Source organism: Fundulus heteroclitus, chromosome 20 (assembly GCF_011125445.2).
Source record: "Fundulus heteroclitus isolate FHET01 chromosome 20, MU-UCD_Fhet_4.1, whole genome shotgun sequence".
NCBI classification, from domain to species: domain Eukaryota; kingdom Metazoa; phylum Chordata; class Actinopteri; order Cyprinodontiformes; family Fundulidae; genus Fundulus; species Fundulus heteroclitus.
In genome coordinates, this window is record NC_046380.1 from 12,468,534 (window position 1) to 12,495,975 (window position 27,442).

General features: G+C 38.2%; 1 protein-coding gene across 1 annotated transcript in view; it reads left to right on the plus strand.

Moving 5' to 3' along the window:
- Positions 1-886: 886 nt before the first annotated feature.
- Positions 887-27,442, plus strand: part of LOC105918743 (cadherin-22) — a 278,331-nt gene continuing 251,775 nt past the window's right edge. Inside the window, exon 1 of the mRNA XM_012853899.3 lies at positions 887-1,125. The gene's annotated coding sequence lies outside the window, so the exon portion shown is untranslated. The remainder of the gene's footprint in view (positions 1,126-27,442) is intronic.

Consider the following 27,442-nt stretch of genomic DNA (forward strand, 5'->3'; position numbering starts at 1 on the left):
TAGCCTCTCTCGCTCTGGTTCATTCCTGTCCCATGCCCTCACAGCATGTCTCAAGTACGCGGACGCACGCACGCACACACACCCACACACACACACACACACACACACACACACACACACTCACACACACACACACACACACACACACACAATGATTAACAGGTAAACCTCCTCAGCAAAACAGGCATACTCGGCATTTCTACATTCTTAAGGATAATAATAATAATAAAAAACACAATTATCTGACAATGGATTTTAGGGAAAAACATTGATTATGCCACAGTATTGGAGGTCATAGAAACAGTGCAGCATTTTATCATGTTAGCATAATCTTGCTGTTGGTTTATGCTTGATGGATCAACTAGATACTTTAAAAAACGTCCAAGATAGCCAACATCTATGCTGTTCTCTGAACTTCCTAGGGCTGATTAAAGCCAGTCTGGGGATTTAAGGGATGCCTTTGCATGAGGAGCAGAAAATGAAACATTTCCTTCTGGGTGCAGCCAGTTCCTAGAATTGGATTTTGCCATATAAGTGCACGAAAATGCATATAGTTCTCCTCTCAATCTGCCCTGTTATTAGGGTACACAACTTATAGTTTTCATATCACTATTATGTCAGATCCGTCGTGGATTTGTCCACAAATCTTATTTTTTGAGTAGAAAAAAAGTATAGGATTAAACTGCTTTTTTTATGAAAAGATCAAATAATGTATGGTTTCTCAAACATAACCATGATGGATCAAGCCAAAATGTATTTTTCTCTTATTTTTATTGTTAAATAATACTTCCCCATCTTCACCCCACCCTTTGCTTCCCTCCTCTTTCGTCCACCTCATTTGTTGCTTCCTTCCACCACCACCAGGGGCTTTCCACGCCGCGTCGTGCCGACAGCAGGTCTTTCCCCCGTTCCTTTACCCTGCGCTTCTGGGAGCGCAGACCCCAGATGAGCTGCACGGTGGCAGACAGGGCGCACAGAGCTACCTGTCTCTCTGATTTCCATCTCCCAGGGAGTCGCATAGGTTGGATGCCTGGGAGGAGCGAGAAGTTAAATACCGATCACTCCCGTCCCGCTGCAGAGTGTCAAGGCGAAACGCGTTTGTTTCTCAACCCCAACGCAGCAAAGGTAAGAGTTTTTAGGATGCTGAAATTAGATGTTAAAGTTCACAGCGCGTCGGCATGCTCTTGCAACACACATATGGGTTTGCACTGCACTTTACCGGGAGGATTGTGGCATTTCTGGAGAGAAAAAACCCCCCAGCGGAATAAAATCTAAATAATCTCTTGGAAATAGAAGATTACGTTTTTTTCTGTGATTTTGTGTGCGTATTGTTAAACGTGCGGAAGGATTAAAGCCTTTGCATTATATCGAGTCTTTATTGTCTTAAACCATTTCATGGCTGAAGCACACCCGCTAACTTGTTGCCACTTGTAGCTCATTTAACGTTTGGTTAGTTCTGTCTGTAATGAGCGCTGCGCATAATTTAAGCGATAAATGACCTCTTGTACTAAAGCAGGAACTGCTCTCCCATCTTATCCTCGCTGTTACAAGACTGATCATCTGATATCTTTCGTACTTATGAGTTTGATTCATAAGTCCGAGAGACATTTATTCGAATGGCAATATTTCTGCGGTTAGATCCAGAAGCAAATGGATTAGTTCTCCTCAAAATCCAGCCTCAACAACTTGGAAAAAAAAGCGGCTTTTGTGCGATTTGGAATGATCTGCGTATGTATGTCTTTATATCCCTGCATTACACACAAAAGCTGTTTTTTTTTTGTTTATATTCCGGGGAAGTTATAGTAGAAATAAAGATACGCGCCTCCTGCTCAGTAACGCTGATTTCTAAAGACTGCAGCCACTTGATGCGCCAACAGGATGCGTTTGGGGAAGTTGGACGTGAGCCACTGTGCTCTGAGGCCGTGCAGTTAAATAGATCCTGACTTAAAAGCATACAGTGTTATCGGAAGACAATGCGATAGACATGCATTAAAACGTCACGAAAGGGTTTTAGTGCTTTGCTTTCGTGGATTTACATTTTTTTAATTTTATTTTACACAAAACAGGGACTACACATTTATGTTTTTTTTTTTTTTTAACCGTTCAGTCTTTTACTCACGTGCGACTAATGGGAATTCACAAATGAAATTACTAGGAGCAGCAGAGTCTGTCTCTTTTCTTCAATTACTAAAAAATACAATCTTAGTCTTTCACTGTCTTGGGTAACTGCCTGTTATATTTTTAAGTGGCCGTATGGATTTGTTAAAATAATTTGACATCTTTGTTACGTTCCTGAAATAGCTTCTTGTGAATTCTGACATGTGTAGTAGAAAAAACACAAATATTTTTCTTTCACATTTCATTGTCTCTTCCCGCTGCATTCTTTGAATTTGGATGATAGAGCAAATCCTTTCCATCTCAGGTTAATGTTTGCTCTGTGGGAAGGAGAACATATTTGTGCATCTCTGAAGGAAAAATAATCAGTGCCCCAAAGCTGCTTGAGTGTGTGTCTTTGCTTACACTGCCTCTGTAGGATTATAATACACTTTGAGCTTGGACATTACTACGTGACCTTGGCTGATGCTGGAAATGCTTTAACTTTTTACTCCTTTAGGGTGTCCCCCCTGACTGACTGTATCTCGTTGGACTCACAGGCTGTCTGTCAGCGCGTGGCTTGTCTGTGTCTATGAGACCTCAGGCATGTCTCCATTTACCACTTATCCTGAGCTAATTGGTGTGTGGAAAATGTGAGAAAAATGCCTTTTGCCTTAGCATCCAATCAATGCCTTTAATTCTCCAAATAGATGCATGTCTGTCCAAGAATCCTTCAAGGAGAAAATAAATCTTGTGGAGGACAATGAGCTTTATTGAATGTGGATGACAAAAAAACATAAATAAAATCTCCTGAGTGTGCATTATAGAGTAAAATTACTTCTTTTAGATATTTGAAATACTTAAGAAGAAGAACAATTCAAAGTGGTACTCTGAGGGCCCTCACAATTTGTTTGTTCAAAAATCATTCTTAATTGAGTGTGAAAGGGTAAAAAACAGCTTTGACCATGCTCTTTTTTGTATTTATTGCATTTCTTTTGTACAAATAGAATAGAGATTTCATAAATCTTAAATTGTGTTTTACAGGATCTCTGTTCAACTTAGATCCATCCAATTTAGATTTTATCAGTCTTCACATTTTTTTGTTTATTTTGGCAAGATGATCAAATGCTGTCAAAATTATTTAAAGCAGAGTGAATAAATTATTTAACTTCATTGCTGAATAAGCATCCATGACCCAGGTATAAATGTCTGCATCATCATCTCCAGCTGTGGACAATCATATTTTCTTGCAAGTCTATTACTATACTACAATACACTATACAGGGTTATCGCCAGTGCATTTCATCGCAATGGACCGTTACGCTGAAGGTAGTCAAAGTTACGCTGAAATTAGACCGTGACGCTCGTTAACACGACACAGAACAGTATGACACGGATGTTTGAGAGCAACATAGAAAAGGCAATAAAGCTCTTGAACTTGCATCAGCGCAGCTATAAACCCCCCTGACAACATTAAAGCTAGCGCTAGCTGTTATTAGCATGACGAACAGCCCCCTTCGAGCTGGACAATGCAATGCTTCACTGCGGGAATGCGTCCGGAGAGGCAGTGAAATGACACCAGCGTGCACACCCACACATACCCCCCCCCTCCCCCCCTCACAGCTGTCCAGAAATAAAATCCTGGTGAGGGCCCTGCTAATCTATACTAAACTATACTATACTATACTAAACAACACAATTGAATGATTGCCCCCCACTGATTTACAAACAAGTAAGCAATTGACAATTCATTTATTCATTACTGAGTCGTCATGCTGGCTCCTGTCGGGAATGGCACCCATGGCAGTGAGCCATATCGCCTAAATCAAAGTTGCTAACGTTTACAAGCCACATGTCTGGCCCATTATGGAATTATTCCAACATGTGCTAACATAATTTGGTCCCATATTATGGGACGCCTACACTGATCAACTACACTAACGCAGACTAGCTTGTGACGTGTAACTTTGTTGTGGTAGCAGGACGTCCAGTGATGTCAAGCTTCCTCTGGCACATCTCACAGGCTCATTCGAGAACTGGAAAGTCGTAGGACAACTTCGGTCTTTCTGTGTTCATGAGGACTCACTTTCTGCAGAAAATGCTTTGTCTGCAAGAACAGTAAGTGGGTGGCACATGTCAATGTTACATCCATTTGATGACTCAAGATTTCCAAGAAGAACATTGCAATGTTATACGTTAATCACATGACACATGACCTGTCAGTGGTTGTGTTGTCGGCTGAATGTCCACAAAGAAAATTAACAGAACCTTTGAGCCATTAGCTGATTCACAGATTACCAAATTCTCTAAAAATGTTCTTTCTTTATCCCATCTTTCTGTCTATTTCACACATGTGCATCCCATTCTCCACATTTATTCATCTGGCGGACTAACTAGTATGTACATTACAAGGGCCATGTAGCAGTAACCCAGATGGCAGACCGGGCTGATTGTGATTTATGTACTAAAAGCAAATGCATTACTGTGTGTTTCTGGAGTTGGTGCCAAATCTAGGCGAGCATTTTTTCACACATTTTAATCTTCACATCTCATAAAAACCAAAAAATATATATAAAAAAATAAAATAAAAGCTTACATGCATAAAAAAAGCTTATGCGAGCACACTGTAAAAAGCATATCTCTCACTTTGTGTTGTTTTTTTCCTCTCTGCCCATATTTCTGTTCTTTCACTGTCTTTCTCATACACATATACACACTCACACACAGCCTCCATGAGAAATCGTTTAGATGAAACAGTGCACTGTTGTGAGACATTGATTACCGTTTACCAAGCTGGCGCATAAATGTAGTGTTAAAGGAGAGATGACTTGGACAGATCCGGGAGCAGAAAGAAAAGAGAGAAGAAATGACACAAGCTGGAAAGAGAAAGAGGGATGATAGATTGCAGAGATGTGGCAGTAAAGATAAAATGTGAGGGGGGCAGACCCGAGGATTTTTACGGCTAACCGCGAGGGGAGCGATTAGGCCAACTAATTGATCTGGATTTGTGGTGAGGCGAATAGTTCATTCTCATGCTTATCATACACTCTCTCCTCCCTGTCTGTCTCGCACACACACCTATAAACACACATTTTCACAGTCACACTCTTCACAGCTCACACCTGCTGTCATGTCGGTAGTCAGAAACGGTCAGCTCCTATAGTCACTTTATTACCACCTAAGGGCAGAAACTGCATCAGCCATATTAGTGCCAGAGCTCTATGATAGAATCACCAGGTGGGAGGAGACCGTGAGTTGAGGGTGGTGGACAGGTTGATTTTCCAGCCCTGTTTGTCCTTTTTTTTTCAAAGAGAGGGTTAAATGCAACCCTTTGATCAAACAATTTGTCAAAATCTTTGTTCAGGAGCATGCACATTCATATATATTTTTATTTGTATGCTTTAATTTTGGATTAAACAGCAATTTTTAGCCATTGTTGTTTTCAGTGCCCTTTCAAGGACTATGATAGACCAGTACAAGGTAGTGCAATATTGGTAAGTGGAATGAAGATGATGAATGGATAGACTTTTTTTATGGATAAAAATTTTGAAAGTGTGGTGGGTAGTTGGATTTGCCCCTTGGAGTCAACACATTGTAAAACCACCTTTTGCTGCAGTTATTAATGCAAATCTTTTTGGTGCATGTCTCTAGCAGACATTTATACATTTAAATTTCTACCTATTCTTTTCCAAGTATTTGATATTCTGTCAGATTGTATGGAAAGTGTCTGTGAATAAATGCGCATGTGCAAAAGCATTCTACCTGCTCTTCTGCTCCTAAGGGTGATCGTGTGAAAGAATCTTCTAAATACACTCACAAAAAATTGTGGTGCTAACTTCACTATATTTTCATTCATGCTAAGTTTAGAAACTGTTTGCGGACCAGTTTGCATCCCCTTTATTGGGTTTCAATACCTGTAAGTATGACAACAACATTCAAGATATTCGTCCGTTTGTCACTGTCTTTGATCTTGCTACACATCCACACAGACTTCTCCACACAACAGTATCAATCACGGCTCCACAAAAAACAAAAAAAAACATTGTCAATAGCTGTGCTTTTTTCTTCTTACATTTCTTCTTCCTGTTATGATGTGGTCTTAAGATTGTTGGCTCCCATTGCTCAAAAACAGAGACGGTGGTATCCGCAGTTTTTTTTTCCTTATGTGAACAGTGCGCTGCTTTGTGACCCTAACCTGTTTAATTAGTAGTGAAACTTAGTTTTCTTGGTGTGTTTCCCACATGATGTGGAAGGAGACTGGACTTGGAGCTTTTGTGTTGCCGCATGGCTCAATGAGACTCTTTATTTTTCCAACACTTCTATACAAAACACCAGCTGGCTTACTGCCTCACCTTTGGCATCATGGGGGGACATTTATTTGTGACAGTGATGCAGGAGCTTGGGACTTTAAACCTGGAATCCGTGGGTTGCTGGTCTGCTTCCGACCTCAGCTGTTTTTGTTCTTGGGCAAGACACGTTTCCCGCTTTGCTTGCAGTGCAAAATGGGAACTAAAAGTAAGTACAATTTTCTTGTAATCAGTGTAATTTTCCTTGATTTGAGCAGGTAAAAAAGTCTATTTGCTAATGGAATTAGTATTTTTAAAATAAGATAATTAGAGATCCTTCACTTGAAATAAGATGATGGAGATGAATTGTTCCTAATTTAAGTGCTACACTAATTTCAAGAAAATTTTACTTGCTTTTAGTTCCCTTTCCGCAGTGTGTTAACAGTGGTCAGAGTGGTCAGGGCTGTGGCAGCGATGTATGGCAGCCTTGCTTCTGTCAGTGTGCCCCACTATCAGCATGTGGATGTAGTGTGAGGTGCTTTGGAGTCCTCTGCACTTGATAAAGTGCAATATAAGTACAGATGATTTATTTTTTTATTTTAAAAATAGTTGAAATAAATATAACCATATTATTATTGATGTTACAACAATAAGTAACCCAAAAAGTTATGATTTATTGCACGTTTGTTAAAGAATCTGATGACAAACGGGAAAAGGGATTTCTGGGAAATGGAGTTCCAGGCTTCCAGCAGTGTTGCCATGTCCGCTTATTATCAGTGACTTTCGGGTTGTTCATTTATACTGTGTACAAGTAGAGGTATTAGAGCTTGTTTCTCTCTCACAGTAACGTGCAACACTGCCTTCCAACCTACACTCAATGTTTTTTTTCTTTCTCAAATGCAGTTGCCTGGGCAAAGAGAGATAGAATAGTTTAGTCAAATGCTTCCACTGCCATCTAAAAGTAAAAATTTCAAAGTAATTTATCTTGAAATAAAACAGCTATCCTCTCAAAAAATCATTGCTGTGAATTTTCACCATGCGCCATGTGTGTGTGTTTGTAGCATCTTGTCTGAAGACGTGTAACACCAAATGACCACCGTTGGTAATCAGGTAGCGGCTAGCGTTAGCTTCCTCAAATCTTATTATTTATCATCAGCTTAACGGTACTGAAGGTAATATTTTCGTTTGCAGAATAAGTGTTTATGAAGGTACCTTCTTGTTTAGCTCTGCCCACCACATGACAAGCCATGAAAATGTTACAGGAATATGATTACTGTAACAAGCTGCTGTGCTGTATGTAAAGAGAGTGGGAAAGGACGGCTAAAAAAAGATACTAATGCCCCAACTATTCACTAAAACAGTGTATGCTTTTTTTAAATTAATATTTGATCTAAATGTTTTATATATCATGCCATATACAATATTTTTTGGACCATAATGCAAACTTAAAATCTTTTCAAAAATGCATATTGCACCTTATAGATGATTAAAGATGTGCTTACTAACTGATTTTATTTGGTAAAATGCACTCAAAAATCTGTTAAAATGTGTAAGTATGACTCTGGTAAGCAACAAAGCCACTCTGCTCAATGGATATTCAGAGCATTACGTTACACCTTGTGTCACTACCTGATTGAACCCCTGAGCTGTCTGCAAGACTGCCTGAATGTAATGTCGAAACTAGAAGTGCATTCACATAAAGGCCCCCACTCTGTGCAGACCTCCGCGGAGTGCGCATATGCGAGGTGTACTCTAGGCAGTCTCTGCGCGGACTCCGCGCATACAGGTACGTGTCACGGTATAAACTTCTCCAAAGCAAGAATGCTTTTTATCTAACTGTTTTATATGTGACACAACCTTGATACAATGAGCTGCTACAAGCAGGCGGTCACTCTCTGTTCTCACTGACAGGTGTGCAGTGGGAGCCTGCTAGAAAAGAAACAACTCTGCTCAACTGGCTACACACACATTTTAACATTCGTTCCGCCACTTCGTCCACTGTCAGAAAGTGTGGGAATTGTAGGAATTTGCCTCAAGAAATGTAGGCATCAGTATGCTCGACTATGAAGGGTAAAAAGTCTGCGGAGCGTCAGCGCGGAGTACGCCAAGCTCATAGTATGCGCATAGTACGGCCGAGTATGTGAGAGCCTATAGACATCCCTTACCCGGATTACGCCCTAGCAACAATAAACCTAGTAAGTTAATTCAATATAAATGTTACATTTATTTTGGCGTTCTGTTAGAAACAGGGCAGTGTAGTCCAACTACTCTGTCCTCCAGACAGAGACGGATAGCTCTCCCTCTCAGGAGAGAGCTGTGTACGTGAATGGGCGGAGGGATATTACTCACTTGGGAAGAATATTTAGTGCGCCTTATAATCCGGTGCACCTTATACGTGGACAAAGATGCACAAATACGGTAAATTCTTCAAATTATGATGTTTTTTAAATATTTGCAACAAACAATTGAGATTTTTCTGCTGTGAAAAACCTATACTCTAATTATTGTCCAATAAAATTTTTGGGGAAACTGAAAACCCTTAGACACGCTTTACTACTGATAAATTCTCTTCAAATTCTTTTACCATGTTAATGCAATGTTTTTTTGTTGTTGGTAAAAACAGAAAAGCTTTGCTGTTTCTACTGTTTCTCTGAAACAAGTTTTCAAATCTTGCCATTTTCAGAGTGTAACATTTTGGAAATACCCTAGTCTCTGTTGTCATGTACATAGGAAATATCAAATCTACTTGTATGATGAAGCTTTGGCACATGAGCAGTAGGACCTAGTTGTGGCACCTTTTTCAAGGGAGTGTGCATTTTGATGAGTTTCAAAGAACACTCCCTTTACTACTGCTGTGGCACGGAAATGACACTATTTTTAACATTTCTGCTAGTGTCATGTGCACAGAAATGGTAATAAATTTGTTGTGTAGATGTGTTAACAGAAACAGAAAAACAGTCCTGTTTTCAATGGATCATTATCGTGTAAACATGGACTTTATGTTGATATGGAGTATCAATTCAATTGTGTTTTGTGTATTTGGAAACAGTGCAAAGGTCTTACTGTCAGAAAGGCTAAGCAGCTCTTGTTAGATTTTACATCTTACAAGTACTGTAGTGTAGCAATTCCCTATCCGGAAATAAAAAGGCAAGAAGAGGAGAGAAAGAACACAACATACCGACAGCTGCAGAGTCCATCTGTCCTTTTGACAGAGTAAAATCTGTTGATATGGGAGCATTCTCTGAAGCCATTTGAAGCTAATGAAGCACAGTTGAATGGAGAGCTCCGACAAAAAGAAGTGCATGGTTTCAAGTATGTATACATTCCAAATAAAATTATTACTTTTGCATGAAGAGGAGAGACTATTAGAGAGGCCTATGGATTCTTCTTCCCAAGGAAATTATTTCACTTTCTTACTGTTGCATGATAGTAAGGTTAAATAGCCCCTATATTGTATATTCTGATGATAATTAGGAAAACAAAACCTTTTTACTTTCAGAAAATTGTAGTTTTGTAATTGTTAAAAATAAACATATAATCTACAACAAAAATACAACTTATTATAAGTGGAATGAACACCTTGTCCTTGATGCACTGAACAATGTTAATAGGTGTCAAAAGGTATTTCATGGCCAGTTATTTTAGTGTGGTTTGACAATTCTTGTTTTCCTGGAGACATAATTTATATTTGTTTCTGATGATGGGAACCATGTCTACACAATCTACATTGATGCTTCCTCTGCCAGCCTATGATTGTGCTTCCTGCACTGGAGTAGGAAGAACAACTGCTTTGTAAACAGGCAGTTTTTCACTTGGATGTCATGGTTCACAAAGACTCTTCCTCTGAGTCGGGCACAACCCCACTGGCAGAGTTGATGCTGTGGTATATTTTTGCATCAATATCGGATTTAGAGGGATGAAGGCTGCCAAGGAAGGGAAAGTCATCCATGTTTTGAGGTTGATATGTTTGATATGAATTGAGACACACTAATGCAGTGAGTCACTACACATGCACACTTTTTATGCACACATGCTGAACCATATAGGTTCATACAGACATCATGGTGAATTAATATGTATATGTAGGGTTAGGGTTAGCCTAACTAACCAAAGGATTAGAAGTGATTTGGAAAACATTAAATTCTTATTTTTTGTTTGGTCTTAGATTTATGTATGCAAACCAGTGTGAGTGCAGGCACTGGGCCATTTTAATAAGTAAACAGTCTACACTCAGTACTAGTTCAGTTTATTCTCTGCCCGGCAAGTAGCTGTAATATCAGTACATAGGACTTTCATTCAGTTTGACAGTAAATGTCATGGTTTTTTAACTGCCTGTCTCATCTCCAAGTATCTTCAAGCAGTTTAAGGTGACCTTTTTTAGACTAAAGATACTCATTGATGAGTGTCTGGGAAATAAATATTATGATGGGTTGACTGTTTCAAAGAGTTGGATTCAGGTATAGCCCTAATTGAAAGGACTGCTCTCTGTAGTTCAAATGGCTTACTAAATAGATCCTAGAGAGAACGTTTTCATAGTTGAAAATGTATATTGATTGTTCTGAAGACTGAAAATTGAATATTTGCATACAATTAGATATAAATAGTAGGTATGATGTCTGTATATGTCAATCAAACTGACTGAAAACTCATCAAGGATATATATTTTTTTCTTCTAGAGCCTGCGGTCTGTATTCAGATGAGCTCTGGCACGCTCTGACCCTCAGTAGGAGTAAGCAGTTAATGCATTTGATGAATGAGCAAATATAAATTGGTTTAGTCTTTAAAATTACCTCTCAAAGCTAGTCATTCAGTAGTTCAAGAGGCAGTGGGCTGGCCTTAGTTGCTGGAACCACAAATTTTGGACACCTTTACTTATCCTACTTGTTTATGTTTGACAGAATTCAATCACTCGTGCAGGACACTTGGAAAATTACAGTTGTTTTGCCACCTTGAACATGTTAAAGGAGAAGTCCTTAACATGTCAGTAAACACACATATGTATAGTAATAAATATATACAAGTGCATGACTACAGTTGCTTTACATGTGCAAACCAGAACACAGATCTATTGGCAACTGAGGACATTAATAAACTATAACCGGAGTTAAAAGTATACTGAAACTTAAAGGCATTACAATAAAAACAAAACATCAAGTAGGAACTCAAAACACCAAATCAAACATCCACATAAAAATCCAAACCACGAGACCACTGATGTTAGAAAATCTTACCATAAAATAAAGCATGTGATCTGTTACTCTTGAACTTGCTGACATAAAGTGCCTTTGATGTTTGCAGAAATTAAAAGTGCTTTGTTCCAGAATTGATTGGTCGTACCAGAAAGGTTATGTTTTTTACATTAAATAGCCTCAGGCTGATACAACAGGCACACTTCCAATGTCTAAAATGCAAATCCTACACCTAAAATCAACATGACATGTTGTTGCTTAAAGGTTCAGAGAACTAAATAGCCTAAATCCCTCTAATATTGATTGCCTTGCTCTACAGATGCATTAGACTCATTTATCTCTATCATATGACATATTAAAAGGTAATAGTTAGTTGTTTTTTCAGTGTGTATCCCAGTAACATCAACATATCACTTGGCATTTTTTTTTTTTTTAAATGTACGTTGAATGTGTTACCATAAGCAACCAAAATAATAAAATTTATCCTGTCTATAGACCTTGCTGTAGCTAAACTGATACTGCTCTGTGTGACCATGCACCTCGGCATTCAACATCGGTTCAGCCATTGTTGTTTTACAGAAGGCATCCCACTGCGGGTGAGTCACATGTTTCTTGCTCATCCTGCCCTTTAGAGCATGAATGGTGTATCTGTTAAATATGTTTTAGAGTGTATGGCAGATGCACTGGCATACAAATATGAGCTGCCATGACAATTATTTGCGACCATTGGCCCTAAATAAAGTTAAATAGTTCACCCAAGATGGCAAAGCCATAAAAAGGATTATACTAAATCTTGTAATAATATAATCTATGACAGTTGTGTCATATCCAAACTGAAAGAGAGCAAGAGGTGTGTGGTAAGTGGGAGCATTAAGAAATGTGTCGGCAGACTGCATGGATATGATTTCCTCCAGGCAAAGTAATAACACTTATTACAGCCCTTTTAGGAACTCCTTCAGAGTGGAACCAAGTTGTTTTCTAAGTCTGACACTTTGGGCACCTTGCAGCTGAAAGATGGAAACGGAATCTTTCAATAATTGTGTCTTAACACGATACTCAAGCAATGGAGCAGCAGACGTTTTCTGTCAGCTTTGGGAAAATGATGGCATTTTAAAATATATGTTGCTGAGATTACTAGTTTGAATGTTCAGAGGAATATTTTTCTTTGAAAATTGGTAGAAGATTGAACGCTTTAGGTATAAGTGCAAGGTTCTGGTTTTAGAAAATACTTTCTGATGTTGTTTTCCCATACCACCATCCACAACCTTTCATAAACAGACTAAAAAAAAAATGATACACTTTTTTAAGTTTTTATGTTTTTGCTAAATTATGTATTAGGAATACACTTGGGACAATATTCCCGCCTTAACTTATAATATTAGGATTTAAGGCATTTTTGCACTTTTGCCAGAAAAAAATACACAGAAAACATGCACCAGCAAGCCCACATAAAAACACATAGGATTCACAGGCATAGGCAAGCATATATACAAACATATAAAATATATGTCCTCTCTGCAAAACATAGTTTTTGAATTTTCCTTTGGGGGTAGTGTGTTTACGTTTTAAAATAAAACACTTATTGGTCATAGAGAAAATTATTTGTTACCATAACTCCTTGCTGGATGCTTATTGTGCGCCAGGATCAGTGAGCATTGGTGATCTGTGACTATTATCATGACGAGTTCAATTAAGTTGTCAGCAAAGGAGTTAAGTCTCCCTGCTCCACATCCCAGACCAATAGCCAATAATGCAAAATTATTACTCATTTCCTTCATTTTGAATAGAAAGAGCAAAAGAGCTGCAATACGTCCCAATGTAACACAATTCAATAATAGCCCTACAGAAGTAGGGGAAAAAAAGCTATCATATTATTATCAAAAAGTGAAATGGCTATACTAATGGCTTTCTTGGAATCAGACAATGTGTAACATATGCAGAACTCACATTTTACTGCCATCTCAGTAATTTTGCTGTGCAGGTTTGAATTGTGAATGAATTTGTGAAATAAGTTGGCTGAAATAGATAAAATATTAAGTTACATTTAAAGGAGATTGACATATTTTTTATAAGATTTTTCTTTCAGGTGACCTTAATTAAATTTGCTGAAACAATTCACCCACCATTTTGAGATAGATGTTTTGTTTCTCACCCTTGGAAATATTTTCTATGCTTCTCTGTGTTATAAAAAACAACAGTGAGTTTTCTTATCTGTGTTCGTTCCCTTGTCTCCCTCTTTGTTTTTTGACAAGCTTGCTACCATTCTCCTGGGCTCTCAATCTTTCTCGATCTCATCTTTGACATTTCTCATAATTCTTTCTTAATTCTCCCTTTTTTCCCTTTATCTGTATCTGTGATTCAGTGTCTCAGCTGAGCTGTTAAGTTGAAGCTTTTCAACTAGGTGAAATATAGTGTGAAGCCCTGTCTAGTTATTTTTTGTGTAGAATTTGCCCGTTCTCGCTGTGAGTGAGTTGTTCCCTGTAGGTATAAATTAAAATTTTCTTTTTAATCTTGCAGTCTAACTCATGCTTGGTTCACCTTAACTGGAACTTAAAAAATCTTTCTTTGGCTATCTTGCTTTCTTTTATTGTCTAGCAATACCAACACAATTTTCAAGATAATTTTGGGCTACTCACATTTGGGAGTAAATCACCCATTGCCGGTGCAATGACAACAAAAGTAATATGCTGAGCTATAATATTGATATATTAATGAAAACATTAATTATGATGGCTAACTATGCTCTACAGCTACCATTATAGCTTAGAGTGAACGTTTAACGGTGTCCTATTATGAAAAATTTGATTTTGAATGTTTTTGTACCCACATTTGGGTCTCTACTGTTTCTAGAAACAGTCCAAGTGTATATAAATAAAATCTTCCGTGTTGGCAATAAGTAAATACTTAGTTGGTGCAACAGTGGACTACAAACCGGCAACAGTGACACAGGAGTTAGGGAGTTCGTCCTGCAATTAGCGGGTTTCCGGTTAGATCCTGCGCTTCAACCGCCTCAGTTGTTGTGTCCTCGGGCAAGACACTTCACCCAAATTGCATGCTGGTTGTGGTCCGAGGCCCCAGTGGCACCGATTTATGGCAGCCTCGCCTCTGTCAGCCTGCCCCAGGGCAACTGTAGCTACCATAATAGCTCACCACCGTCAGGGTATGAATGTGTGTGTGAAAGGGTGAATGCCTGATTGTAGTGGAAAGCGCTTTGAGGCCGTCGGACTAGTTAAAGCCCTGTACAACTACAAGCCATTTACCGTTTACTGTATACTGGCTGAATGTAGTTTATATGGTGGAAGGGTTTGGTGCTTTTACATATTGTTTACACATTGGTGAATTTGCTGTGTTTTCATTATCTATCACAGGCAGATTTATGGTATGTATGAAGATGTTATATCTGTTTTTAATGTTGCACAGCTGTGTGCACACATATCAGTAATCCGGGTGCACACAGGGATTTGTACTGATAATACACATCTTTGAAAAGATTAAACTACCACACATGCATGTGGCAGTGTGTCTGGTGTATGCATGTATCTGTGCATGCTAGACTTACTACACTTCTGGGTTCTCTGTCTTCTTTTTTCTTTTCGGCAGCATAATGGGCTTTGTAAGATAATACCCAAGAGACAACAATACTTCTGAGCTAGGGGATTTGGAAACCGTCCCACTTTGCAGCACTGCTTTGGCTCCAAGCATGAGCTATGATTGGAAAATCAGGGAAACCTGAATTTACTGACAATGATATTAAGTGCTGTCATGGTTCTCTTTACCTGATCATGTCTATGCATTCTAATCTCTTTGTTTACAGTTTTATAAATGAATGTCTACTCCCGTTTTTTAATTTACTGTTAGCAATAATATAGTTATAACTCATTCTCTGAAAAGTTTCCTTATTTATAAAAAAAGAGGTGTCATGGCAGGTCTCAGCTTTTACTTAGTTGTACTTCTACTGTTTTCTCTGGCTTCCACTATTTGCTGGCTTAGTTTGCAAAATCATTTGTTAAAATTATAAAATTTTGTTTTGACAAAGGTGGACCTTAAAACTTTTGATTAGATGCAAACTTGCAATTATTTAACAAAGTAAACTCAATACTGCAGTGTGTTTTATAAATTATTTGGCTTAACATAACCTTTAACTTCTGTCAAATATTTGCTGGAATATGACAGTGATTACTCTCTTTTCTTTGTTAATCCTGGCTTAACTCTGCAGACTCTGTGCTCATATAATATATATATATATTATTTGGTGCTTCACCATAACACTTCTTTCAAAAGAACTGCGAGTGAAATAACTGAAGGTTTGATAAATGAAATCACTTCTCTTTTAAGATGCCTTTGCTTTCTTGCAATTTGCATGTTTTTGTTGTTACTATTTTTGTGTTTATTCGCCTCTCTGCCACCATTCTGTGATCACTTTCACTAGAGAGGAACTCATAAACATAAGGCAGTCTTCTCTATGAAGGTTTTTCTCTATTTTATTTTAACCCTATACCTTCAATGAGATCTTGGTTAGCACAAAAGTGCCTTTCTATGATATTTACCATAGAAAGCTTGTGATTCACAAAGCAAGTTATGAAGCTTTGGCAACAGGGACTGCGCACATCTTCAATCCATCTGGCTAATATTCATTCCCTGGCTAAGAAAATGCCCAAATTGCTAGGCATTACCACTAGAAGGATAATTATTGTTGAGCTGGCCCCAGTGTTACAGAGAGAAACCGGGAGGAACCATGCGTCGCCATTTCAAGTTCTAACTCTGCTACAGTTTTTGCAATCCAAGCTTTTAAACCCCAAGTCATCCACAGCCTTCCCCCTGGGAGGATCTCATCCACATGTTGATCAGATACTTCTTAACCAGGGCTCTTAATCACTTGCAGTGAGAAGCCAGTTTCCAAATATAGTTCTAGCTATAACTCATACTGCCATAATCCTTCTCAACTTAGAATTCATAATTATAAGAATTATTTATACGAAACATACTCTTGTCTTAAAAATTTCAAGTGCCATATTTTTGGGACCATAAGGCACACCGGATCATAAGGTGCATTCAATATTCTTCCCAAGTGTGTAATATCACTCCGCCCCTCCGCGTACACACATACTACCTGAGAGGGAGAGCTATCCGTCTCTGTTGGGAGGACAGAGTAGTTGGACCCCACTGCCTGTTTCTAACATAAAGCCAAAATAAACTTAACTTTTATATTGAATTAACTTCCTTGGTTTATTGTTGCTAGCGCATACTTCGGGCACGAGCTTCCTTACATGAATGCACTTCTAGATTAGACCTCATAGTCAGGCAGTCTTGTAGACTGCACAGGGTGGCGATCAGGTAGTGAAACAGTGTACCGTAATGCTCCGAATGTCCATTGAGCGCAGAGGCTTTGTTGCTAACCAAAGTCATACTTACACATTTTGACAGATTTTTGAGTGCATTGAACCACATAAAATATGTTAGGAAGCAGAACAAGTACGATAATAATACATAAGGTGCACCAGATTATTAGGCACACCATACATTTTTGAGAAAATTTAAGGATTTTATAGTCGTATAGTCAGAAAAATACAGTATTCCACCTAGTGTGTGTGGGAACAAATGTCTTTTTTTTATTATTAAAGGCATATTCATGTCATTACAATGATTCGGTGTACCTTACAACAATCAGGATTAAGCTATAACTAACTCAGTGCTGCAGCCGGAAAGTGCTCTTTGAATTTGATAATTTGATGAGTACGCAAGCAAACTATATTTTCAGGTAGTTTCCTTTATGAGTCGCTGATGTCACTGTTGATTTGCTGTCATTCACTATCAATAACTCTTGAGGTGTCTCTGACTGTCTGACAGTGTCGTTGCCATAGTTATTTGCACACGTGGTGGGTGACTTCCAGGTATTCACACTGACTAGAATATGAAATTAGGGGTGAGGACAGGCCGGCCCAAGGTACACATACATTTACGTACAATTCCATGCAAACTGGGACCTGTCTATGCTCGGTCTTGTACATCTGAATTTTTTAATGTGCTGTAAGTTTCAGGATTTCTCCTTATCACCAACCACTAGAATGAGATCTGCAAGCTCCTTTGTACATCAGGCCTGTGGAGTAATTTTTATAGACTGTAAGCCTTATTTTTCACCAATAGAGTTCTTCTCATTTGTTCTGGCTGGTGTTTACATCCCACCACATGCCTGTACACCAGAAGTTAAAATAAAGCCAATAACATACATTGGGAAAAGAACACCTAGGTTTTCTTATCAGTTTTCTTTGGAACTTTAACAATACAAAACTCTCCAATGAACCTCTAAAATACAGAGAGCATATTTGTTGTTCCGCTTAGGGTAATATCACTCTGGACCACTGGTATAAAGCTTTAAAAGGTACATATCACACTGTGACTTGGGCTGCTTTGGGAAGAGAGAAGCTACACTGTCTTTCCTTTCAAAAAAAGGAATAAAAAGCTCTAAATCGCCCTTGCTGCATATATATATATATATATATATATATATATATATATAGATATATATATATATATATACATATATATATTTGTAAGGAAATCAATGCTATTGATAGCTATTAATAAGTCCCAACCAAGCCAACCTGTCACACTGTTTTCCCAGCGCAATTCGAGTTTTATCCCCCTTGTTATCAAACATCTTCTTGGACCTTTTTACACTTGATCTAGGACTTTTCTTGGACTTTTCGACTTGCGAGTTCCAAACTCGCTCGCCTCCATTGCTTAAGCTTGTTGTCCAATTCACTACGCCAGCAGGGCATGATAATTATCCAGAAAAAAATGTGTGCAACCAGATGGAATTACTGCTGTGTAAATTTAAGAAAGTCAAATGGCGTAAATACGTATCTTTAAAGTTCTCTGTTATACTAACTCTATGATATAATTGTAAATTCTAAGCAAAATAGAACCTTTTTAATGTTTTTTTAGTAACATGATCTTTCTGTTCTTTTTACAATAAATAAAATTACCTCACAAAAATCCAATGTACGATTTGTCATTACCTTAATAACATTTACTTTTGTTATTGATCAGATTTTCATTGATAACAAGACAGATAGATAGCTGAACAGCCAGATAAATTTAATGAATAAATAAATAAATTATTCACTTAAAATAGTTAGGGTTAAAATAGGGGCATAAAGTATGGCTTTGGCAGTAAAGTGTATCAGCTCTCTTGGTAATTGTTTTGGTGTGGGAGATGTTGTGTCGTAGAAGAGATTGAAATAGATAGCATAATTCACTTTGTGAGGGATGCACTGTTTATTAGAGATCTATCAAGTAAGATGGGGTATTGCACTGTAACTCCACAGTACCTGGGCTTATTTATTGCCATGGCTTGATGCCTCTAGAAGGTCTGTAATGGAACTGATAAACAGAACAATTATGCTTGGAGCTGTTTTAGCTTGTATTGATACGACATTTGCCACTAAAACATAAAATGTCTTGCCTGCATTTTAAATGACAGGCTGTAGTTCATGCTGTCCCACATCCCCTGCCAGTTTGTTTATGCAGTTAATTACAATTCTGACGAAGAAAAACAAAGGTGAGATTTCAAACCTTTTGCTGCCCAGTCAGCTTTTTCTTTTTTTATGTAATTGTTTTTCATTTATTGTACTTTAGCAGTTTGTTTTTCAAAGAGTTTATTTATTTAGTTAGCCTTTCTCTCATTCTCTCATATAATACTCAACATCCATAGCAATTGATGGCAGCAGTTACAAACACTGCCACATCACAGTTTGCTTTGGATTTCAGTAAATTCTGTCAAGTTTACAAAGTCTGTCAGTCAGAAAAGCCATCATTTTGCCTTAGTCACAGGGCTGATTTCCCCCTCCTTTCTAGTTGAAGCATATCATGGGTTTCATACTGTCATTCAATAGCAACTGAGGGACGGTAAACAAACAGTAGAACTGGCAGCTGACATTTTCAATCTATCTAACCTAACTTTTAACTTCCCAAGTAGGTTTGAAAAACTTAGATTTTACAGTAGCTTTAAATATTTGGTAAAATAAATACGGCTTTCAGCTTTTTTTCTAAATAAATTCACATTGAGTCTCCAGACAAATATTTAAAACTAAAACATCTAAACAAAAAAAATGCTCCTAATCCCCCAATAGAGGTCCTTGCATATCAGTGGTATGTAAAAATAGCTTATGTGTAATCTTTTTGGAGTTGCTTATCACTTATAAACGCATAGAATAGAATATTTCACTGTCATGACTAGCTTGTATTATCATATGTAAACTGGTCCAGCACACATATTTTCAATATGATACCTCCCTGTGGGATCAGCTCAATATTAAATTTAGTAGGCCATCTTCTTATGTTGAGGGACATATTTTTTGTCTATTAGCATGCATTCTCCACCACTGAAATATCATTTTACTCATGGAAATTTGTATGACATGACAGGGATTATATTAAGTCTCAGTAATGAATCCTGAATTTGGATCAATATTTGCACATGCCAGTATATGTGCATCTGGAAGGTTATTTAAGTGCATATTTTTTCACCCAGCATTTGCTTGGTCATATTTGTAGAATATACTAAATCCAGAATGTCTGAAAAACAAAACAAGAACTTAGGAAATTCTTTTGAATATGGTTTTCCTGGTCTCCAAAAACATGTAGAGTACATTTATTTAAGTGCAGTATTTTTCACATGGCATTTGCTTGGTCATATTTGTTTACTATGATTATAATGCATCAGCGGAAATTACGGGACTTTTACCTTTAAAGACACAGTTTATATTTTGAAGTATGGTTCTTTTGAGATTGTATCCCCAGTCAATATTCCAACTGCAGTGGATAACTCTCTTTGGATCTTCACTTCAATGAACTATAGATACGTTTCAAATCAAACAACTAGTGAGCGTGACCTCATATCAAAAATGGACATCAGTCATGTGAAAATAGCTCCAATCTTAAAAAAAAATGTCATAGCAGTTCACATAAACACTATTTTAGAAACTTATTTCTGCTGTTACAATATATCTTATACTGCCACATATGTTGTAGTCTCTAAGGATCTCATCTAATCATTTGAGGATAAATGCTCAACCCCCCCCCCCCCCCTCAAAAAAATTTAAAATAAAAACTGTCTGTACCATGTTGCTCTTACCAAGGTAGACTTTGAACAATTAAGTTCTATCCATCCATCCATTTTCTAAACTGCTTAATCCCTCATGGGGTCGCGGGGGTTGCTGGTGCCTATCTCCAGCGTTCACTGGGCGAGAGGCGGGGTACACCCTGGACAGATCGCCAGTCTGTCGCAGGGCAACACAGAGACAGACAGGACAAACAACCATTCACGCACACACTCACATCTAAGGACAATTTAGAGAGACCAATTACAATGAAGTTGGTTAGCAACCACGTGGCACATTGAACTCACATGATTTAGTAAAACTCAATAGTGTACAATGGTTAAACGGCTAATACATTTAAATTCTAATGTATTACCATAAGCACAATTCTGTCATTTGAATGGAAAAACATGCAAATGCTAAGACACTGAATAATCTTAAAGGATACTTTTCTCTGTCTACATTCAGACATATTCCCTGTCATATTAAATCATCCTAATGGCACATTTATTTTTCTTTCACATTACTGCAAAAGCTTTTACAGAGCAGTAACATTATTACTGATAATGATTTTGTTTTTTTTTATTTAAACTGCAGCTGTGTCTCTATGTGGCAACAGGCAAGAATTATTTGGAAAGCTGTTCCTTGCTTTTCAAATAGATGCTGTGTCATGAAAAAGCTTGTGTAGTATTTCCAAGATTGTACCTCAGGGGGAAAAAGATGAAAAGCAAGAGAAGTGTAAACAAGCATGTTGTGAAGAAAATGACAGGAGAAAGCATTAGTTCTTTCTTTCAGGAGAGGTATCATCAAAGATCATTAGACTCTAACAGTACACTGTAAATGCAGTTCTTTTTATATTTTCTTTGTAAAGGTTAATAAATGAGAAGAGAATTGGATCAATGACTTAAAAAAACAGACCTTTGAATATTATGACCGGAATACCTCAATCTTGTAATATTAAATAACTTACAATGTTTCTATTTTTTTTCCCTTTGTGATTGGTTATTCAACTAAAAGGCTCGTCAATATCCCTTTTTTTTAGAATGAAGCTGAGTTTCTACTTGCTTTACTGTTGACTTTCGGTCTTTTATTTTAGATAATTGATGTATAAATATATTCATCAAGTTTCATTAAGAATATTCATTTAACTCCCCCTCTAACATGTTTTTCTGTTCCTTGTGTCTTGGTGCTGGAAACCTTTATGAATCATTGCTTGTTAATGGAATATTGACTATTCCAGTCACAGCTGCAGAGAGGAACGACAGCAGCTGGGAGTCTCAGGGAGACCCATACCCGTGGTAGATCCATTATTCATGGTTCACCATGGGCTTGTAGTGAACACTGACACCTGACCTGCCTAAATCAAACGGGGCCAGTGAGTTTAATGCCCCCTGGGCAATGTCAGGTTCAGGTAAAGGTGGGAGTGACGGACTATAGTGGGGGGAGATTAGAGTGGTGTTGGTCAAATCAGAACGGCTGGGAGTGGTTTTTGTTCTATTACATTGGTATAGTGTCTTCAATGAATTTCTTCTTTTTTGTTTACTTTACATTTAGACTAACAGATCAAGCCAAGATGTAATGCGTGCTGGGTATTTTCTTATTAAATGGTATCAAAGTCTAAGAGTTTTCACAGTGGTTTTAAGTTTTAAAGCAGAAACAGCAAGCCAACATTCTAGTCTATGTCAATGCTATGTAGATGTGTTAGTAACATGGCTCCATTCAGCCAGTCAGATGGGAATTGACCATGAACTGAAGCCAAGAGCTTTATACCAAAGGAGGTAGAAGTAAAAGGCGAACTATGTATTACATGAAGCATCGTTTAGGTGCAGAAAGGAAAATAAGTTTTAAAACGAGCAATGTTTTTCTAAAGAAAATATATTTGTAGTGGACCGGTTTGGATGAAATTCACTCTACAAATAGAACAAATAGGTAAATAAATTAAGTTATGTGTAATAGTGTGAAAAGTCACAGAGTTGGAATAGAAGACAAAAACAAAAAAACTGTATAAAGGCATTAAAAGTATACTTAATATCTAAAATCTTTCATCTTTAATGACTAAATCTTTCATCTGTAATCTGATTTAGTCCTTCTTGCCTGTTCTATAAAATGGCTTCTCATTACCAAGATATGGCACAAAAAGCATCTCATGATCTGACTTTTTGTAGTAACCTTATTGTTGCTAAATATACCGATGAAATTGGAAAGAGACAATTTTCTAAGCTTAAACCAGCCACAAACAGGTTATCCTCTCAACATTTCTGACATAGGGGACAAGAGCCAAGTAAAGTGGTCCACACACTCTCAGAAAGACCTAAAACTAGCAGACACATTTTTCCTATGTGAAAACGAGTTAAGCAAACAACAACAATGGACTCTCTACCTGCTCGCTGCACCACCCTCCACAGCAGAGAAAAGTCTGTCTCAAAACCTTTGGAATAGTATTTTAAAGGAGCAATAAGATATTTTTCACCGCTAAGTGTAGCTTGAACACAGTCTGTAGAACAAAACAAGATGGTGTATCAATCTACGGCTCTTTCTAGCTCTGATCCAGCTACAACACTGGCACCTATTTCCACTTCCCTTCTCACCTGTGACTCGTAGTGCAATATTGCAAAGGATAAATACACAGCAAAACACTGTGTTCACATAACACATACATGAACGGTGACTGACACCGGCACTACAAAAAAATAAAGAGCACCGGAGGAGAAGAGGGAGAGAACAATAGCACCGAGAGGTAGATTTTGTGATGCACTACCATAGTTCCATCTTACAAAGCATGACCTTAGTTTCTCACAAAACAATTTTTAGTTTGTTTCTATCTAAAAATAATAAAATTTTTCTTATGCTGCCTTTAAAGACTGGGATAATTTAGTAGGTGTGCTCAGATTGTGACCAGAAATATAAATATGAATTTGTTTTTTTCGACACAGCATGTTCAGGGGAGGAATTGCATCGGCACATGAACCCCAAAAACACGACGGTATGGTGGCAATCTTTCAGTCACTTGCGAGAAATAAAATGAATCTAGGATGGATTTTTGAAAAACCACCAATGTTTTTTAGGAAAAAACAAATAAGGTTGAATATCCCTGCCAATCACCTGAGTTGAACTTCATTGAAGATCAAAAGAAAGAACTGAAAACTGTTGATAGAAGAGGCCTCCAGAACCTGCAAAATTAATGTTTAAATTTAGTAATTAAATTTTAGTAACTGATGCCTGCTGCAAGTTTATAAGAACAGGAGGTGTCAAGTTAACCTCACTAAAGAAGGGTTTGTCTCCCAAGTAATAAATATATTTACATCAGTGTGTTTAGTAGTTATTCTCTATGCAATACTTTATTGCAAATAGTTTATGGACTTATTCATTTACATTTCTTTGGTGTCAGATATGGTGATTTGATTTTGAGTCTCGGGCTATCACATATAAGTCACAAAGCCAAGACCTTAAACTAGACACAGATATGTGCCCTAAAGAGTTGTGACTTGACTTAGACTCACTTTGAGACTCGGAACAAAAAAAAAAAACATATGCTCTCTGAAGTCTTGGTGTAATGACTGTAGTATTACCCTACATGAGAGGCTAGAAAATGCAAAAGGGAGGAAACTGTTCGTGCTCTGAAACGTTTTTCTGTGGAACCACATGTCCTATTGGAATAAAAATGTAAATTGTTATTGAGTTATCGTCCAGCCTATTTAGAACATAGACATAGACTTAATTGTCCATTCATCTGCAACATTCACAGTTGATATCTGAACAATATTTGGTTGCAAATAAAAAAAATAGATAGAATATATATATATATATATATATATATATATATATATATATATATATATATATATATATATATATACATACAAGTCGATAGTCAGAAATGTAGCAGTAAACCAAGAAGAAATTTATATGTACAGAAAGTTACTTGTATATGAATTAACAAGTATATGTAGCAGCAGAATGTATGCAAAATTGAACAGGAATATGACAATGGAGATATTAGTTACTCAGGGCAATATAATTCACAGTGGCCATATAAAGTGACTAGTTTTGTATAAATGGGAGGAGGATTATGGGGAGTTTAACAGTCTTAAGGTGCGTTCACATTGTACTCGAATGGCGACACAATGTCAGCACTTTTGCTCTCTGTTGCCGGCTGTTCACATAGACGGCAACAGCAATTGCACACCGGCCGATAAGCTAGAAAAACTAGTACAATGACGCTATCTAGTGACGCTTTCACTTAACTGCCACTCCAGTCTCCTCACTCACTCTTCTCCAGGCTATGTCCTTTGTGGACTTGTCTCTGTAGTATACCTGGTTGAATCAAACAACCCAGGCCAACTGCTGACCGCCATTATCAGCTTTTCTTCCATGTTGAACGAAAACTGCTTTGTCTCTGCTGAAGTGCTTCACCCCACATCACAGCTATGTCCAGTTACTGATTGTTTGTTGCAACCGACAACGACAAGACACAAAAGTTAAGATTTTTCAACTGTGAAAGTTGTTCTTTCATATCCATCGCAGGTGTCGTGTCGCTCTGGCTTCGCTTTAATCGCCAAAATGGCACATTTTGTATTGCTAGAATTACCTCTGTGGTCTCGCTTAGCATCACTTTGTCACATCACTCCTGTGTTGCACCTGTGCATAGGGATATCATGTAAATCTGTCTTTTGTTTGCCACATTCACATTCAATGTGAATGCGCCTTTATATGTGGAATGAAGCTGTTGTGGAAACTGGTTGTTCTGCATTTGAAGCTGCTTAACCTCTTGCCAGAGGGCAGCAGGATGAACAGTCAATAGTGGGGGAAGCCCTGGTCAGACAGCATCTGTGAGCAGTTTCATGGAAAGTGGTAAGGATGGGTGGAGGGAGGTTTTCTCTTCTCAACCATTGCAGAAAGTGCAGGTATTGCTATGCTTTAGTCACAAGAGCAGAGCTGTGGAAGGACCAGGTCAAAGTGTTTGTGATCTAAACATCCAGAAAGTTGATGCTGCTGACTTGCTCTGCTGTGGCATTGTTGATGAGGAAGGGTATGCGACTTGGCTGATTTTTCTTGAAGTCAACCACAATGTCTTTTGTTTTGTTGACATTCAGGATCAAATTGTTTTTTGTCACACCAGTCCACCAGGTGTTTCACCTCTTCTCTGTTGGCCAGTTTGCTGTTGTCCCTAATGAGACCCACCACTGTCATGTCGTCTGTTTAATTAATGATGTGGTTCATATTGCACCTGGCATGGCAATCCTGGGTCATTAGGGTGAAGAGCAATGGGCTCAGTACCCAGCTCTGGAGAGAACCGGTGCTGAGGACGTGTTTTTGCCATCCCAGGCCAACTGGGGTATATCTGTGAGGAAATCCAGCAGCCAGTTACACATGCTGGTTTTGATTCCAAGGGGAACAATTGGCTCACCAGGTGATGCGGGATAATTGTGTTGAATGCCAATATGATGTCACCAAATACCAGGATGGCATTCTTTACTTGCTGCACAGGACACTCTCTTTTTAGATGGCACAGGGGGATATGTGCGGCTTATGATCCTTGATCCTTGACTTCTCAAGCGCATTCAACACCATCCATCCTGAAATCCTGAAGGAGAAGCTTCAGAAATGGCAGGTGGACCAGAGATTTATCTCATGGATCAACAGCTACCTGACAGAGAGGCCACAAATGTTAGACTGGGGAAGCCTGTCTCTGGAACAGTGATGACAAGCATGGTTGCTCCTCAGGGAATTGTCCTCTCTCTATTCCTCTTCACAGTTTATACATCGGACTTTGCTTATGTGACACCAACATGCCATATTCAGAAATACTCTGACAATACAGCTGTAGTGGCCTGGTTGAAGGGTGGGGACGAATCAGAGTACAGAGCTGTGATCGACGAGTTCTTACAGTGGAGCAAGGTCAATGGGCTGGTGTTAAACACTGGCAAAACAAAGGAGATGATTGTGGACTTTAGCAAGAGAAGAGCTCAACATAGCCTGTCATCATGGACAATGTGGAAATCGAGGTGGTCTCCACATATAAGTACCCCGGAGTCCACCTTGAGTTGGACTGGTCGGGGCAGGCAAATGCAGCATACAAAAGGGGCAAAGCAGACTCTACTTCCTCAGATAACTTAGGTCATTTGATGTGTGTGGGGATATGCTTTTCCTCTTTTATCAGTCAGTTGTGGCCAGCGCTGTTCTGTTTGAGGTTGTCTGCAGGGAAACAGCATTACTAGCAGGGACACGAGCAGAATAGACAAGTTCATCAGGACATGTGCATCAGTGATGGGGAGGGAGGCAGTCTCTATGGAGGAACTGGTGGAGAAAAGGACTAGGGCAATGATGAAGTCCATAAGGGCCAATGGGAGCCATCCATTGCACAGCACTATGGTTGCTCAGGAAAGCAGCCATAGTTTGAGACTGATCTCCATGAGAAGCAGAATGGAGAGGTACAGAATATCTTTTGTCCCGGCGCCATTAGACAGTTTAATGCTTCTTGAAGGACTGCCTCTTTATTTTATTTGTGTATTTACTTTTTTAAATCCAATTTTAATTTTTTTTCCCTATTTTACGTGTTTTTCAATGCTATCGGGCAGAAGAATTTCCCCTATAGGGGATCAATACAGTAATTATCTATTTATCTATCAACCTAAAGTGTCATAGGCAGGCTAGATAACATGCATCTGAAAATGTTTATTTCAGTCATCAGAGACATGCACTAGGGGTTAAAGACTTGGTTGTTCTTGGTTGTTGCCAAGACTTGGAATTGCCATTCAAACACGTGATACTT